This window comes from Danio rerio, chromosome 7 (assembly GCF_049306965.1).
Source record: "Danio rerio strain Tuebingen ecotype United States chromosome 7, GRCz12tu, whole genome shotgun sequence".
NCBI lineage: Eukaryota > Metazoa > Chordata > Actinopteri > Cypriniformes > Danionidae > Danio > Danio rerio.
The window spans coordinates 79,262,712-79,279,496 of NC_133182.1; the positions used below are offsets into that span (position 1 = coordinate 79,262,712).

The window sequence follows — 16,785 nt, forward strand, 5'->3', positions numbered from 1 at the left end:
CCTTACCCCTCGTTTGGCTATGCATGAAAGTGGCTACAGTGTTAACAATTAGTACCACTAAACAGAGCTACCGCCACACTTAGGCCGTACTCACACTATGTACAGTTGCCCCGAACCTGGCCAAAGCATGCTTGTCCCCCCTCCTGTCTCTCTCGACGGCTCGCACTCACACTACAATCAGGCCTGGGCACGCTTACGACATCGATGCTGCGCTGCTCAGTGAGCGCTCTCGCTCAGCACAGTGGAGATTTCCCTAGTTATATCGTTTCAGTCGTTTGCTATGCAGTGACATGCAGTCAAATATTTCACAAAACAGTCCTTAGGGATGCGGGGACACGCAGTCAGATATTTCGACGAACAGATCCGCCACTTTTGACGCTCATAAACAATCATAAAGCCCTCGTGCTGCAGGAATGAAGAGGTTGGCTGATGGTGCACAGCTGTTGTGCAGTGAGGAGTTTGCGTCTTTAATAAACTACGGCAGTTTGCGTTCATTGAACAGTAAGATTGATTAATAAATCCATATGAATTAGTCCCTTAAAAGTCACGTCTCGCTTCCGGTTTTAAAGCCCAAGTGATCCACGCTCAGGCCCACCTCTTCCAACCGGGCCAAGGCCGGCCAAGTGTACGGTTCCTGAGCCTGATTCAGCGCACACACACTTCTCAAACGATCCGGGAAAGGGGCCTGTGCACGGTACAGACAGCATAGTGTGAGTGCGCCTTTAGATGCAAAACAGAAGAAAAGGAGCCGGACATTTGGCTGATAATAAAGTGGTTCAGTTTCCAGCATCACCCAATGGATATAAACAGCCTGATCTCACGAGAAAACGTAAGTATTTTACGTTTTGCCAGTTTAGTGGCTAATTCGTACGAGTTCAGTCGTACGAAATGGTACGATTTTAAAAAGGAGGCGTGGCACCTAACCCCACCCCTAACCCCAACCATCATTGGGGGATGAGCAAATCGTACTAAATTGTATGAATTAGATCGTACGAATTCATACGAATTAGCCAATAAATGAAAAAGTTAAGATTGCCGTGAGATTGTGTTGGATATAAATGTAAACCTCTATGTAAACGTTTTATATATATATATATATATATATATATATATATATATATATATATATATATATATATATATATATATAACGTTGGATATAAATGTAAACGTGTGTTTAGGCAGAGGTTGATGTTAATTCTTGCTTGGCTTTTCAGAGACGTTAAAATAAAAATCTCTAAATACACATCTACCTTTTTCATCTTTGAGAAATCAGCTTGATAAACACATATCACCATGTGCTTCCAAGTAAAACCACAGTCAGAGCCGAGATCAAACCAGCGGATAAAGCAGCAGCAGATAACAGAGCAGGAGACACAGGAGCAGAGCAGAACTCAGTCATCATTGGGGACGTTGTTCTGCCGTGAACACAGCGCTGTAGAAATCTCCTGAATATATCAAGGTAAGACAGAGCTGTTGTTAGTGTTTGACTGTAAGTCATTAAAGATGAACTGAATGTAACACAGACTAGAATGCAGGAATGTTTTCAGCCGGATGATTCTGACTTGTTGGACTTTTAGCTGCTGTTATGAGCTTTGTGTCTTCTGAAAGCTGCTCAGCATTTATTCAGCGCTCACACTTTACACTCACTCATGTGCTCGCGTGTGTTCACAGATGAACAACACAGACTACAACATCACAGAGAGAAACCGGAAACTAGATTATCCATTTGAGTGGAAGTTTTCACCAGAAGAGCTGGAGATGAAGATCAGATTCTCCATCTTCATGATCATCGGTGTGTCTGCAGGTCTACCAGCTCTTGTTTGGGCTGTCGGTGAACTGATTGAGCACAGAAGGAATGGACACCGTATTTCAGTCTTCATCATCCTCCTCCTCCTCACTGACTTCACTGAGCTTTACTTGAGCCCCTATGTACTGATGAAACATCTCTTAGATGAGCTTCTGTGTGATATGTATTGGACATGTTGGATCATTTGGTCTTTATGGTGGTCTTCAAGAGTGTGTGGTCTCCTCCTGAATCAGCTGGTGGCGCTAGAGGGGATTCTCTCAGTCAGATATCCGCTGTACACTGCTGCTGTTTTCTCCTCACGCTGCTTCGTCGTTTTCTACATACTTGTGCTTCTCTGTCTCTTCCCCAGTGGATTATTTTGGTTTTATTTAATTATGACAGAAACATATCTCTATGTCTTTCCTTTCACTGTGTTCCTCGTGTCTGTGAACACGTGGATAATCTCTTGTGGAGCTTTATGTTCACCCGAGCGTCGCTCTCACACATCCAGGAAAGCAGATCCTCATATTGTGCTGATTTTCCTCTTCAGTCTGCTGGTGCTTTACATGTATCTTACTCTGTTTGTCATATTTTTAGTTAGGCCATATTCAAATATGCTCAATATTCTTTGTAATATTTCTCTTCTCCTGGTGAGTGTGAGACTGATCTCAGACTCTCTCCTGTGTGTGCTGGTCTGCAGGCAGAGTCTCAGCGTTCAGACAACACAGCAGACAGGGAACGTCCCCCAGATGTGCCATATGTCCCTTAAAGTTTTGCATACAGCCTGTGTAAAAACTTTAATAATAGTGTACACAGTTGGGTCTCTGATATTTTGCTCTATATTGACCTTCAAGGTGTATACACTTTTCCGGTTTTAGTCTTGATGTAATAAATGCACCTGTTAACACAGCTTTACTGTATTTTACTTTGATAGTTACTTGATATGTGATATGCAGACATTGTCTGGGATGTCAGTCTGTATGTTTTCCACAGTTTCCTAAGGTATTCATCATGTTCATGTGCTGTAAGAGAATGTAGAAATGCTGATAATGCACAAATCCTCATTTCAGACTTTGCATGTTGCTGATGAAAACATTTAGATCATTTGCAAATATCAGTTGAAGACTGATAACATCAGCGAGTGGGACGTGTTACAGCATGGTGGCAGATTAAATGGCGGCTCTTGTTTTAAACTATTGATATTCGCTCTCAATATTTTGGCTGGCTTGTGTAGCAAGCCAGACTATTGTTATCCTATTTTTCTTCTGAGACTAAAAATTAAACTCTATCTCCTCCTAGAGCTTTCAAGCTATGCCCACCAAACTCACACCAGACCTCCAAACTGGTCTGACTCGGGTTGCTATATCTTTTCCGACTGATCCTACTTTTGGTTTTCCGAAAAACATCCCGGGGCCGTCAGAAAAATCCCATTGACTTAACATTGGACCAAACTTTGTGACCTCATAAGTCTGCATCAGACTGTCCTACAGGCTTCTAACTGGGCTCATTTAACTCAGACTACCAAACTACTAATAACTGATGAGCTTTTAACTTTCTAGCCACACCCCTAACAACCAGATACGGCACCCTAGCAACGGTCCCATAGACTGCCATTATAGAGGTTCAGATTGATATTGTCATGCTGCAGTGTGATAGAGACATGGGTGTTGCTTTTACCTGTTCATACTGGCAAGAAGCTTGGATACATCATCAGTCTAAGCTGCCAATCCACTCCATAGCAACAAAACAGACTAACCTAGCAACGATATAACAGCAGCTGTATCTCAGTATCAGAACATCGTAGAGAAGCGGGGGTTGGCTTGTTTGACTCATGCTAGCACACCATCCATCCATCCATCCCTCCATCATCTATCTATCTATCTATCTATCTATCTATCTATCTATCTATCTATCTATATATCTATCTATCTATCTATCTATCTTTTCATACTTTTTAAAACTGTTTAAACTAAATAAACTATTACCATCAGGCTTTCACAAGCCAGCCTCAAAGTTTGTTCTCAAACTTTAAGAATCTAGTTTACACTAAAACTGCTGACAACCATTTTAAGTGTGCAATACCTTGACATGCGATACAGTGTTTTTATATTTACTGGACAAGCAAGAGAAGCAGGAGAAGCAATAGTATCTCTTAATGCTTCTTAGTAAAACCACATTCAAAAGCTCAGATAGGAGATCTGAGATACACCCAGCAGATAAACCCACAACCAGAAACCAGCAGTAGAGGGAAAAAAAAGAGTCACGTTTTTTTTAAACACTTATAAAAATTCCTAGCGTGCACCACACAGGTGAGAAGGGTTGATAAACCACCTGTGGTTGATTTTGTTTTTCTCTCCATATGCACCAGACACCATTTTAAACACCCGATACATCTTCAAAAAACATTGTGCAATTATGAGTGTGCTCCATACAGGAGAGTGGGCTTGACAAACCACCTGTATTGGACACTGTTTCCTCTCTATATGCACCAGACGCCTAATACACACCCCATACATCTTCTAATACTTGTGCAATACTGAGTGAGCTCCCTATAGGTGAGCGGGTTTGACAAACCACCTGTAGTTGATGCTCTTTTCCTCTCCATATGCACCAGACACCTTATCAACATGCCATACATCTTTGAAAACTTTATGCAAGACTGAGTGTGCTCCACACAGGTGAGTGGGTTTAACAATTATGACAGTGTAGTCATAATAATATGATAATCTAAGGAAACATGTTTTACATTGCATATTCTAAAATTGTTCTGAACTGTTTATCCTTCTTTTTTCTAACAATTACGTGAGGATGTCTAAACAATCTAATGACATAGGTTTGTTGACTCTCTTAGCATAAATATCACTGTAATCTGAATTTAAGGAAGGATTATACTTTAAATCACTCATAAATATATTTAAATGTTTAAAGTTAGGGTTTAAGTGTGTTTCTAGTTGTAACTAAATATATATTTTTAAATACAGATATAGTATGTTTAAAGCACATTTGAGTTCAATTTCATGGTGTCTCAAAATAGCACAGTTGAGTACACTTAGATGGTATTAAGGTTATCTTAACATATACTTAACACTATCTTTTAGTACATTAAGTACAAAATTAGAGTGCAAAAATAGAGCACTTTTAGTACATTACTAAAAAAATAGTGTACTTAAAGTGCATTTTAGCACACTGCTTTCACATTTTGTATATTCTTTTAATATATTACTATTATGCTTTAAGCTATTCTTAAATATATTTATAAATGTTTAAAATTAGGGTTTAAGTGTGTTTCTAGTTGTAACTTAATATATATTTTTAAATCCAGATATAGTGTGTTTAAAGCACATTTGAGTTCAATTTCAGGGTGTCTCAAAATAGCAGTTGAGTGCACTTAGATGGTATTAAGTTTATCTTAACATACATAACACTATCTTTTAGTACATTAAGTACAAAATTAGTGTGCGAAAATAGAGCACTTTTAGTACATTACTGAAAAGTGTACTGAAATAAAGTGCATTTTAGTGCACTTTTATTTTTTATCTGGGAATTCTACGCTCTTGAGAAATACACTTAGAATGAACAGAAATCTCTTGGTAGTGTTCATATTAGTAACTGTGTTGGGTAATACTAACATGGTATTTTGAGTTAATGATACTTAATGTATAATCCAAATCACACTCGTTTTTAATTAATGTTCTTACGTTTTACATCAATACAAATCAAAACTTTTAAAACCTGAGTTTAAGAAAAAAAAACACCTAGTGCTTCCTAGTAAAACCACTGAGATAGCTGAGATTAAACCAGCGGATAAAGCAGCAGCAGATAACAGAGCAGAAGACACAGGAGCAGAGCAGAACTCAGTCATCATTGGGGACGTTGTTCTGCCGTGAACACAGCGCTGTAGAAATCTCCTGAATATATCAAGGTAAGACAGAGCTGTTGTTAGTGTTTGACTGTAAGTCATTAAAGATGAACTGAATGTAACACAGACTAGAATGCAGGAATGTTTTCAGCCGGATGATTCTGACTTGTTGGACTTTTAGCTGCTGTTATGAGCTTTGTGTCTTCTGAAAGCTGCTCAGCATTTATTCAGCGCTCACACTTTACACTCACTCATGCGCTCGTGTGTGTTCACAGATGAGCATCACAGATGAAGACTGGCAAATGGTTTATCCATTTAGATGGAAGTTTTCACCTGAACTGCTGGATTTAAAGATCAGATCCTGCATCTTCATGATCATCGGTGTGTCTGCAGGTCTACCAGCTCTTGTTTGGTCTGTCGGTGAACTGATTGAGCACAGAAGGAATGGACACCGTATTTCAGTCTTCATCATCCTCCTCCTCCTCACTGACTTCACTGAGCTTTACTTGAGTCCCTGTATACTGATCAAAGATCTCTTACATGAGCTGAATCAGGGTTGGACATGTTGGATCGCATGGTTTTTATGGTGGTCTTCAAGATTCTGTGGTGTCCTCCTGAATCAGCTGGTGGCGCTAGAGGGGATTCTCTCAGTCAGATATCCGCTGTACACTGCTGCTGTTTTCTCCTCACGCTGCTTCAGACTCTTCTATGTAGTTTTGTTTGTCTGTTTAATTAGCAGCATGCTTTTATTACAACAATTACCATTTCTGTATTTCTTGTTTCCTCTTACTGTGTTCCTCGTGTCTGTGATCACGTGGATAATCTCTTGTGGAGCTTTATGTTCAGCTGAGCGTCGCTCTCACACATCCAGGAAAGCAGATCCTCATATTGTGGTGATTTTGATCATCACTCTGCTGGTGCTTTATGTGCATCTGACTGTGTTTGTCTTACGTGGGCACTTTTTACATTCACATGTGGTCAAAAATGTTTTGAATTCTTCAGGGGCCCTGATGAGTGTGAGGCTGATCTCAGACCCTCTGCTGTGTGTGCTGGTCTGCAGGCAGAATCTCAGAGTCTAAACATCAGATCAGTGAAGTCAAAGTTATCACCCCCCTGTTTATTATTTATCCCCAATTTCTGTTTATCAGAGAGCAGATTTCTTCAGCACATTTCTAATCATAACAGTGTTAATAACTCATCTCTAATAACTGATTTATTTTCTCTTTGTCATGATGACAGTAAATAATATTAGACTAGATATTCTTCAAGACACTTCTATACAGCTTAAAGTCACATTTAAAGGCTTCACTAGGGTAATTAGGGTAATTAGGCAAGTTATTGTATGATGATGGTTTGTTCTGGAGACTATCGGAAATATATATATGGCTTAAATGGGTTTATAATTAGCTTAATAACTTGTCCTTAAAATGGTGTTTAAGTGTGCTTTCACATGTGTAGTTCGCTTCATTTGGTCTGGATCAAGGGTAATAAAGGATCATTGTTGCATTTTCTGCCGTCTTTGGGTGGTTTTCACACCACACTGCTGGATTTCGTCCGAACCAGTTGAAACGAACCAAAATGCAGTCATGTGACAAAACCCACATCTCTCATTGGCCAGATGTTGTTGAATATATTTCCTAAACTGCTTATTGATTGGTCAGAATTCACGTGCGGGAAAATGCCAATGAACTCCCGCAAGTAAACAAAACCGGCAGACACAACATGTGGTTTACTCTGGAGGGGAGACTGCGCTGCTGATTGTATCTGCTTTAGACAAACTGTACATTTCGAGAATGAAGCGCGGCCGCGGCTGGAAAACAGTGTTTAATGTGTCGCTCGTCACTTCAGGAGGAGGCGTGAATTAATTCAGCTAAACTGCGACATGCTCATCTTGCCGAAATATTACCAACGATCCATCAGGTGATGTTTTCCCCTCTCTCTCTCTCTCTCTCTCTCTCTCTCTCTCTCTCTCTCTGTTGGTAAAGCATGTCTACAAATTTTTTCCTCCATATCCCATAATGCACAGCGCATCGGCCTACGGCAGCTGGATTAGTCCAAAAGGTGCAGTACTGTTTGCGGTTGGACCTGTTTTAGTACGAATCATATTCTCACCACAAACGAACCGCTCCAGGGTTCGTTTGAAAGCGTACCGAGAGCACCTCTTCAAGCAGGTCTCGGTACGCTTATTTGGTCCGCTTTTGGTGCGCACTCGAGTACGATTGCTGCATTCACACCTGCCCAAACCAACCGCACCAAGAAAGAAAACGAACTCCAGTGCGAATCAATCCAACTAAATAAGGCAGGTGTGAAAGCACCCTAAAAAACTAAAAATGTCTTTTATTCTAGCTGTAATAGGGTTTTTGATCTACTTTTGGTCAATTTTCAGAAATAAAGGTGCAGAGGCTGTACACTTCTGCAAATACACTTCAGGTTATTTTCTTTTAAGTGACCAATATGAGCCTGTAGATATAAATGTGTGCCTTTTGAAAAGGTTTGAAGGTAAGATGATGTGTTCATGTAAGAAAAACACGTAATTCATCATATCAGACTTTTCCGTTTTGCTGAGGAAAACATTTAGATAAGCTGCAGATGTGAGTAAAGCTGATGTCTGATTAAAACCAGTGAGTGAGATATGTTGCAATACAAGCGAAATCAACATAAAACACTTCATTAAGAATTTGAGATATTCCTAAAGTTTCTCAGTAAAACCACAGTCAGAGCTGAGATTAAACCAGCGGATAAAGCAGCAGCAGATAACAGAGCAGAAGACACAGGAGCAGAGCAGAACTCAGTCATCATTGGGGACGTTGTTCTGCCGTGAACACAGCGCTGTAGAAATCTCCTGAATATATCAAGGTAAGACAGAGCTGTTGTTAGTGTTTGACTGTAAGTCATTAAAGATGAACTGAATGTAACACAGACTAGAATGCAGGAATGTTTTCAGCCGGATGATTCTGACTTGTTGGACTTTTAGCTGCTGTTATGAGCTTTGTGTCTTCTGAAAGCTGCTCAGCATTTATTCAGCGCTCACACTTTACACTCACTCATGTGCTCGCGTGTGTTCACAGATGAACAACACAGACTATAACATCACAGAGAGAAACCGGAAACTAGATTATCCATTTGAGTGGAAGTTTTCACCAGAAGAGCTGGAGATGAAGATCAGATTCTCCATCTTCATGATCATCGGTGTGTCTGCAGGTCTACCAGCTCTTGTTTGGGCTGTCGGTGAACTGATTGAGCACAGAAGGAATGGACACCGTATTTCAGTCTTCATCATCCTCCTCCTCCTCACTGACTTCACTGAGCTTTACTTGAGCCCCTATGTACTGATGAAACATCTCTTAGATGAGCTTCTGTGTGATATGTATTGGACATGTTGGATCATTTGGTCTTTATGGTGGTCTTCAAGAGTGTGTGGTCTCCTCCTGAATCAGCTGGTGGCGCTAGAGGGGATTCTCTCAGTCAGATATCCGCTGTACACTGCTGCTGTTTTCTCCTCACGCTGCTTCGTCGTTTTCTACATACTTGTGCTTCTCTGTCTCTTCCCCAGTGGATTATTTTGGTTTTATTTAATTATGACAGAAACATATCTCTATGTCTTTCCTTTCACTGTGTTCCTCGTGTCTGTGAACACGTGGATAATCTCTTGTGGAGCTTTATGTTCACCCGAGCGTCGCTCTCACACATCCAGGAAAGCAGATCCTCATATTGTGCTGATTTTCCTCTTCAGTCTGCTGGTGCTTTACATGTATCTTACTCTGTTTGTCATATTTTTAGTTAGGCCATATTCAAATATGCTCAATATTCTTTGTAATATTTCTCTTCTCCTGGTGAGTGTGAGACTGATCTCAGACTCTCTCCTGTGTGTGCTGGTCTGCAGGCAGAGTCTCAGCGTTCAGACAACACAGCAGACAGGGAACGTCCCCCAGATGTGCCATATGTCCCTTAAAGTTTTGCATACAGCCTGTGTAAAAACTTTAATAATAGTGTACACAGTTGGGTCTCTGATATTTTGCTCTATATTGACCTTCAAGGTGTATACACTTTTCCGGTTTTAGTCTTGATGTAATAAATGCACCTGTTAACACAGCTTTACTGTATTTTACTTTGATAGTTACTTGATATGTGATATGCAGACATTGTCTGGGATGTCAGTCTGTATGTTTTCCACAGTTTCCTAAGGTATTCATCATGTTCATGTGCTGTAAGAGAATGTAGAAATGCTGATAATGCACAAATCCTCATTTCAGACTTTGCATGTTGCTGATGAAAACATTTAGATCATTTGCAAATATCAGTTGAAGACTGATAACATCAGCGAGTGGGACGTGTTACAGCATGGTGGCAGATTAAATGGCGGCTCTTGTTTTAAACTATTGATATTCGCTCTCAATATTTTGGCTGGCTTGTGTAGCAAGCCAGACTATTGTTATCCTATTTTTCTTCTGAGACTAAAAATTAAACTCTATCTCCTCCTAGAGCTTTCAAGCTATGCCCACCAAACTCACACCAGACCTCCAAACTGGTCTGACTCGGGTTGCTATATCTTTTCCGACTGATCCTACTTTTGGTTTTCCGAAAAACATCCCGGGGCCGTCAGAAAAATCCCATTGACTTAACATTGGACCAAACTTTGTGACCTCATAAGTCTGCATCAGACTGTCCTACAGGCTTCTAACTGGGCTCATTTAACTCAGACTACCAAACTACTAATAACTGATGAGCTTTTAACTTTCTAGCCACACCCCTAACAACCAGATACGGCACCCTAGCAACGGTCCCATAGACTGCCATTATAGAGGTTCAGATTGATATTGTCATGCTGCAGTGTGATAGAGACATGGGTGTTGCTTTTACCTGTTCATACTGGCAAGAAGCTTGGATACATCATCAGTCTAAGCTGCCAATCCACTCCATAGCAACAAAACAGACTAACCTAGCAACGATATAACAGCAGCTATATCTCAGTATCAGAACATCGTAGAGAAGCGGGGGTTGGCTTGTTTGACTCATGCTAGCACACCATCCATCCATCCATCCCTCCATCATCTATCTATCTATCTATCTATCTATCTATCTATCTATCTATCTATCTATCTATCTATCTATCTATCTAATTATCCATTCTTCTATCTATCTATCTATCTATCTATCTATCTATCTATCTATCTATCTATCTATCTATCTATCTATCTATCTATCTATCTATCTATCTATCTTTTCATACTTTTTAAAACTGTTTAAACTAAATAAACTATTACCATCAGGCTTTCACAAGCCAGCCTCAAAGTTTGTTCTCAAACTTTAAGAATCTAGTTTACATTAAAACTGCTGACAACCATTTTAAGTGTGCAATACCTTGACATGCGATACAGTGTTTTTATATTTACTGGACTAAAAAAAAAAAAAAATCAAGAAAAGCTTTGAGCTGTGAAAGCTGGAGAAGCAATAGTATCTCTTAATGCTTCTTAGTAAAACCACATTCAAAAGCTCAGATAGGAGATCTGAGATACACCCAGCAGATAAACCCACAACCAGAAACCAGCAGTAGAGGGAAAAAAAAAGAGTCACGTTTTTTTTAAACACTTATAAAAATTCCTAGCGTGCACCACACAGGTGAGAAGGGTTGATAAACCACCTGTGGTTGATTTTGTTTTTCTCTCCATATGCACCAGACACCATTTTAAACACCCGATACATCTTCAAAAAACATTGTGCAATTCTGAGTGTGCTCCATACAGGAGAGTGGGCTTGACAAACCACCTGTATTGGACACTTTTTCCTCTTTATATGCACCAGACGCCTAATACACACCCCATACATCTTCTAATACTTGTGCAATACTGAGTGAGCTCCCTATAGGTGAGCGGGTTTGACAAACCACCTGTAGTTGATGCTCTTTTCCTCTCCATATGCACCAGACACCTTATCAACATGCCATACATCTTTGAAAACTTTATGCAAGACTGAGTGTGCTCCACACAGGTGAGTGGGTTTAACAATTATGACAGTGTAGTCATAATAATATGATAATCTAAGGAAACATGTTTTACGTTGCATATTCTAAAATTGTTCTGGACTGTTTATCCTTCTTTTGTCTAACAATTACGTGAGGATGTTGAAACAATCTAATGACATAGGTTTGTTGACTCTCTTAGCATAAATATCACTGTAATCTGAATTTAAGGAAGGATTATACTTTAAATCACTCATAAATATATTTAAATGTTTAAAGTTAGGGTTTAAGTGTGTTTCTAGTTGTAACTAAATATATATTTTTAAATACAGATATAGTATGTTTAAAGCACATTTTAGTTCAATTTCATGGTGTCTCAAAATAGCACAGTTGAGTACACTTAGATGGTATTAAGTTTATATTAACATATACTTAACACTATCTTTTAGTACACTAAGTACAAAATTAGAGTGCAAAAATAGAGCACTTTTAGTACATTACTAAAACAAATATTGTACTTAAAGTGCATTTTAGCACACTGCTTTTACATTTTGTATATTCTTTTAATATATTACTATTATGCTTTAAGCTATTCTTAAATATATATATAAATGTTTAAAATTAGGGTTTAAGTGTATTTCTAGTTGTAACTTAATATATATTTTTAAATCCAGATATAGAGTGTTTAAAGCACATTTGAGTTCAATTTCAGGGTGTCTCAAAATAACAGTTGAGTGCACTTAGATGGTATTAAGTTTATCTTAACATACATAACACTATCTTTTAGTACATTAAGTACAAAATTAGTGTGCGAAAATAAAGCACTTTTAGTACATTACTGAAAAGTGTACTGAAATAAACTGCATTTTAGTGCACTTTTATTTTTTATCTGGGAATTCTACGCTCTTGAGAAATACACTTAGAATGAACAGAAATCTCTTGGTAGTGTTCATATTAGTAACTGTGTTGGGTAAGACTAACATGGTATTTAGAGTTAATGATACTTAATGTATAATCCAAATTACACTCGTTTTTAATTAATGTTCTTACGTTTTACATCAATACAAATCAAAACCTTTAAAACCTGAGCTTAAGAAAAAAAACACCAAGTGCTTCCTAGTAAAACCACTGAGATAGCTGAGATTAAACCAGCGGATAAAGCAGCAGCAGATAACAGAGCAGGAGACACAGGAGCAGAGCAGAACTCAGTCATCATTGGGGACGTTGTTCTGCCGTGAACACAGCGCTGTAGAAATCTCCTGAATATATCAAGGTAAGACAGAGCTGTTGTTAGTGTTTGACTGTAAGTCATTAAAGATGAACTGAATGTAACACAGACTAGAATGCAGGAATGTTTTCAGCCGGATGATTCTGACTTGTTGGACTTTTAGCTGCTGTTATGAGCTTTGTGTCTTCTGAAAGCTGCTCAGCATTTATTCAGCGCTCACACTTTACACTCACTCATGCGCTCGCGTGTGTTCACAGATGGACAACACAGATGAAGACTGGCAAATAGATTATCCATTTGAGTGGAAGTTTTCACCTGAAGAGCTGGAGATGAAGATCAGATTCTCCATCTTCATGATCATCGGTGCGTCTGCAGGTCTACCAGCTCTTGTTTGGTCTGTCGGTGAACTGATTGAGCACAGAAGGAATGGACACCGTATTTCAGTCTTCATCCTCCTCCTCCTTCTTCTCACTGACTTCACAGAGCTTTACTTGAGTCCCTATGTACTGATCAAAGATCTCTTAAATGAGCTGAATCAGGGTTGGACATGTTGGATCGCATGGTTTTTATGGTGGTCTTCAAGAGTCTGCGGTCTCCTCCTGAATCAGCTGGTGGCGCTAGAGGGGATTCTCTCAGTCAGATATCCGCTGTACACTGCTGCTGTTTTCTCCTCACGCTGGTTCAGACTCTTCTATGTAGTTTTGTTTGTCTGTTTAATTAGCAGCATACTTTTATTACAACAATTACCATTTCTGTATTTCTTGTTTCCTCTTACTGTGTTCCTCGTGTCTGTGATCACGTGGATAATCTCGTGTGGAGCTTTATGTTCAGCTGAGCGTCGCTCTCACACATCCAGGAAAGCAGATCCTCATATTGTGGTGATTTTGATCATCACTCTGCTGGTGCTTTATGTGTATCTGACTGTGTTTGTCTTAGATTGGTACATTATACATTCACATGTGCTCAAAATTGTTTTGAATTCTTCAGGGGCCCTGATGAGTGTGAGGCTGATCTCAGACCCTCTGCTGTGTGTCCTGGTCTGCAGGCAGAATCTCAGAGTCTAAACATCAGATCAGTGAAGTCAGAGTTATCAGCCCCCAGTTTATTATTTATCCCCAATTTCTGTTTAGCGGAGAGCAGATTTCTCCAGCACATTTCTAATCATAACAGTGTTAATAATTCACCTCTAATCACTGATTTATTTTCTCTGTCATGATGACAGTAAATAATATTAGACTAGATATTCTTCAAGACACTTCTATACAGCTTAAAGTGACATTTAAAGGCTTCACTAGGGTAATTAGGGTAACTAGGCAGGTTAGGGTAATTAGGCAAGTTATTGTATGATGATGGTTTGTTCTGTGGACTATCGGAAATATATATATGGCTTAAAGGGGTTTATAATTAGAGTAATAACTTGTCCTTAAAATGGTGTTTAAGTGTGCTTTCACATGTGTAGTTCTCTTCATTTGGTCTGGATCAAGGGTAATAAATGATCATTGTTGCATTTTCTGCCGTCTTTGGGTGGTTTTCACACCACACTGCTGGATTTGGTCCGAACCAGTTGAAACGAACCAAAATGCAGTCATGTGACAAAACCCACATCTCTCATTGGCCAGATGTTGTTGAATATATTTCCTAAACTGCTTATTGATTGGTCAGAATTCACGTGCGGGAAAATGCCAATGAACTCCCGCAAGTAAACAAAACCGGCAGACACAACATGTGGCTTACTCTGGAGGGGCGACTGCGCTGCTGATTGTATCTGCTTTAGACAAACTGTACATTTCCAGAATGAAGCGCGGCGGCGGCTGGAAAACAGTGTTTATTGTGTCGCTCGTCACTTCAGGAGGAGGCGTGAATTCATTCAGCTAAACTGCGACATGCTCATGTTGCGGAAATATTACCAACGATCCATCAGGTGATGTTTTCCCTTCTCTCTCTCTCTCTCTCTCTCTCTCTCTCACTCTCTCTCTCTCTCTCTCTCTCTCTGTTGGTAAAGCATGTCTACAAATATTTTTCCTCCATATCCCATAATGCACAGCACATCGGCCTAGGGCAGCTGGATTAGTCCAAAAGGCGCAGTACTTTTTGCGGTTGGACCTGTTTTAGTACGGATCATATTCTCACCACAAACGAACCGCTCCAGGGTTCGTTTGAAAGCGTACTGAGAGCACCTCTTCAAGCAGGTCTCAGTACGCTTATTTGGTCCGCTTTTGGTGCGCACTCGAGTACGATTGCTGCATTCACACCTGCCCAAACCAACCGCACCAAAAGGGGAAACAAACTCTAGTGCGATTCAATCCAACTAAATAAGGCAGGTGTGAAAGCACCCTAAAAAACTAAAAATGTCTTTTATTCTAGCTGTAATAGGGTTTTTGATCTACTTTTGGTTGAATTTTCAGAAATAAAGGTGCAGAGGCTGTACACTTCTGTAAATACACTTTAGGTTATTTTTTAAGTGACCAATATGAGCCTGTAGATATAAATGTGTGCCTTTTGAAAAGGTTTGAAGGTAAGATGATGTGTTCATGTAAGAAAAACACGTAATTCATCATATCAGACTTTTCCGTTTTGCTGAGGAAAACATTTAGATAAGCTGCAGATGTGAGTAAAGCTGATGTCTGATTAAAACCAGTGAGTGAGAGATGTTGCAATACAAGCGAAATCAACATAAAACACTTCATTAAGAATTTGAGATATTCCTAAAGTTACTCAGTAAAACCACAGTCAGAGCTGAGATAGGAGAGCCGAGATCAAACCAGCGGATAAACTGGAAACCAGCAGCAGATAACAGAGCAGAAGACACAGGAGCAGAGCAGAACTCAGTCATCATTGGGGACGTTGTTCTGCCGTGAACACAGCGCTGTAGAAATCTCCTGAATATATCAAGGTAAGACAGAGCTGTTGTTAGTGTTTGACTGTAAGTCATTAAAGATGAACTGAATGTAACACAGACTAGAATGCAGGAATGTTTTCAGCCGGATGATTCTGACTTGTTGGACTTTTAGCTGCTGTTATGAGCTTTGTGTCTTCTGAAAGCTGCTCAGCATTTATTCAGCGCTCACACTTTACACTCACTCATGCGCTCGCGTGTGTTCACAGATGAACAACACAGAGACAAACTGGGAAATTATTTATCCATTTGATTGGAGGTTTAGACCTGAACTGCTGGATTTAAAGATCAGATCCTTCATCTTCATCATCATCGGTGTGTCTGCAGGTCTACCAGCTCTTGTTTGGTCTGTCGGTGAACTGATTGAGCACAGAAGGAATGGACACCGTATTTCAGTCTTCATCATCCTCCTCCTCCTCACTGACTTCACTGAGCTTTACTTGAGTCCCTGCATACTGATCAAAGATTTCTTTAATGAGTACCCATGGTGTACAGATAGGTCTTGTTTATTTTTTAAGTCTTTATGGCGGACTTCAAGAGTGTGTGGTCTCCTCCTGAATCAGCTGGTGGCGCTAGAGGGGATTCTCTCAGTCAGATATCCGCTGTACACTGCTGCTGTTTTCTCCTCACGCTGGTTCAGACTCTTCTACATACTTGCGCTTCTCTGTATCATCATCTGTGGATTTTATTTGTTTTATTCAAATATGTTCAGAACATATGTCTATGTATTTGCTGTTCCTGTGTTAATCGTGTCTGTGATCACGTGGATAATCTCTTGTGGAGCTTTATGTTCAGCTGAGCGTCGCTCTCACACATCCAGGAAAGCAGATCCTCATATTGTGGTGATTTTGATCATCAGTCTGCTGGTGCTTTATGTGTATCTGACTGTGTTTGTCTTGCGTGGGCACTTTTTACATTCACATGTGCTCAAAATTGTTTTGAATTCTTCAGGGGCCCTGATGAGTGTGAGGCTGATCTCAGACCCTCTGCTGTGTGTCCTGGTCTGCAGGCAGAATCTCAGAGTCTAAACATCAGATCAGTGAAGTCAGAGTTA

At 39.8% G+C, this 16,785-nt stretch overlaps 1 long non-coding RNA gene across 1 annotated transcript; it reads left to right on the plus strand.

Moving 5' to 3' along the window:
* The first annotated feature begins 1,400 nt into the window (after nucleotides 1-1,400).
* Nucleotides 1,401-2,701, plus strand: LOC141375219 (uncharacterized). Its single transcript, XR_012382907.1, has 2 exons — nucleotides 1,401-1,462; nucleotides 1,675-2,701. It is a non-coding gene; the product is annotated as an uncharacterized lncRNA (long non-coding RNA).
* The last annotated feature ends 14,084 nt before the right edge of the window (nucleotides 2,702-16,785 follow it).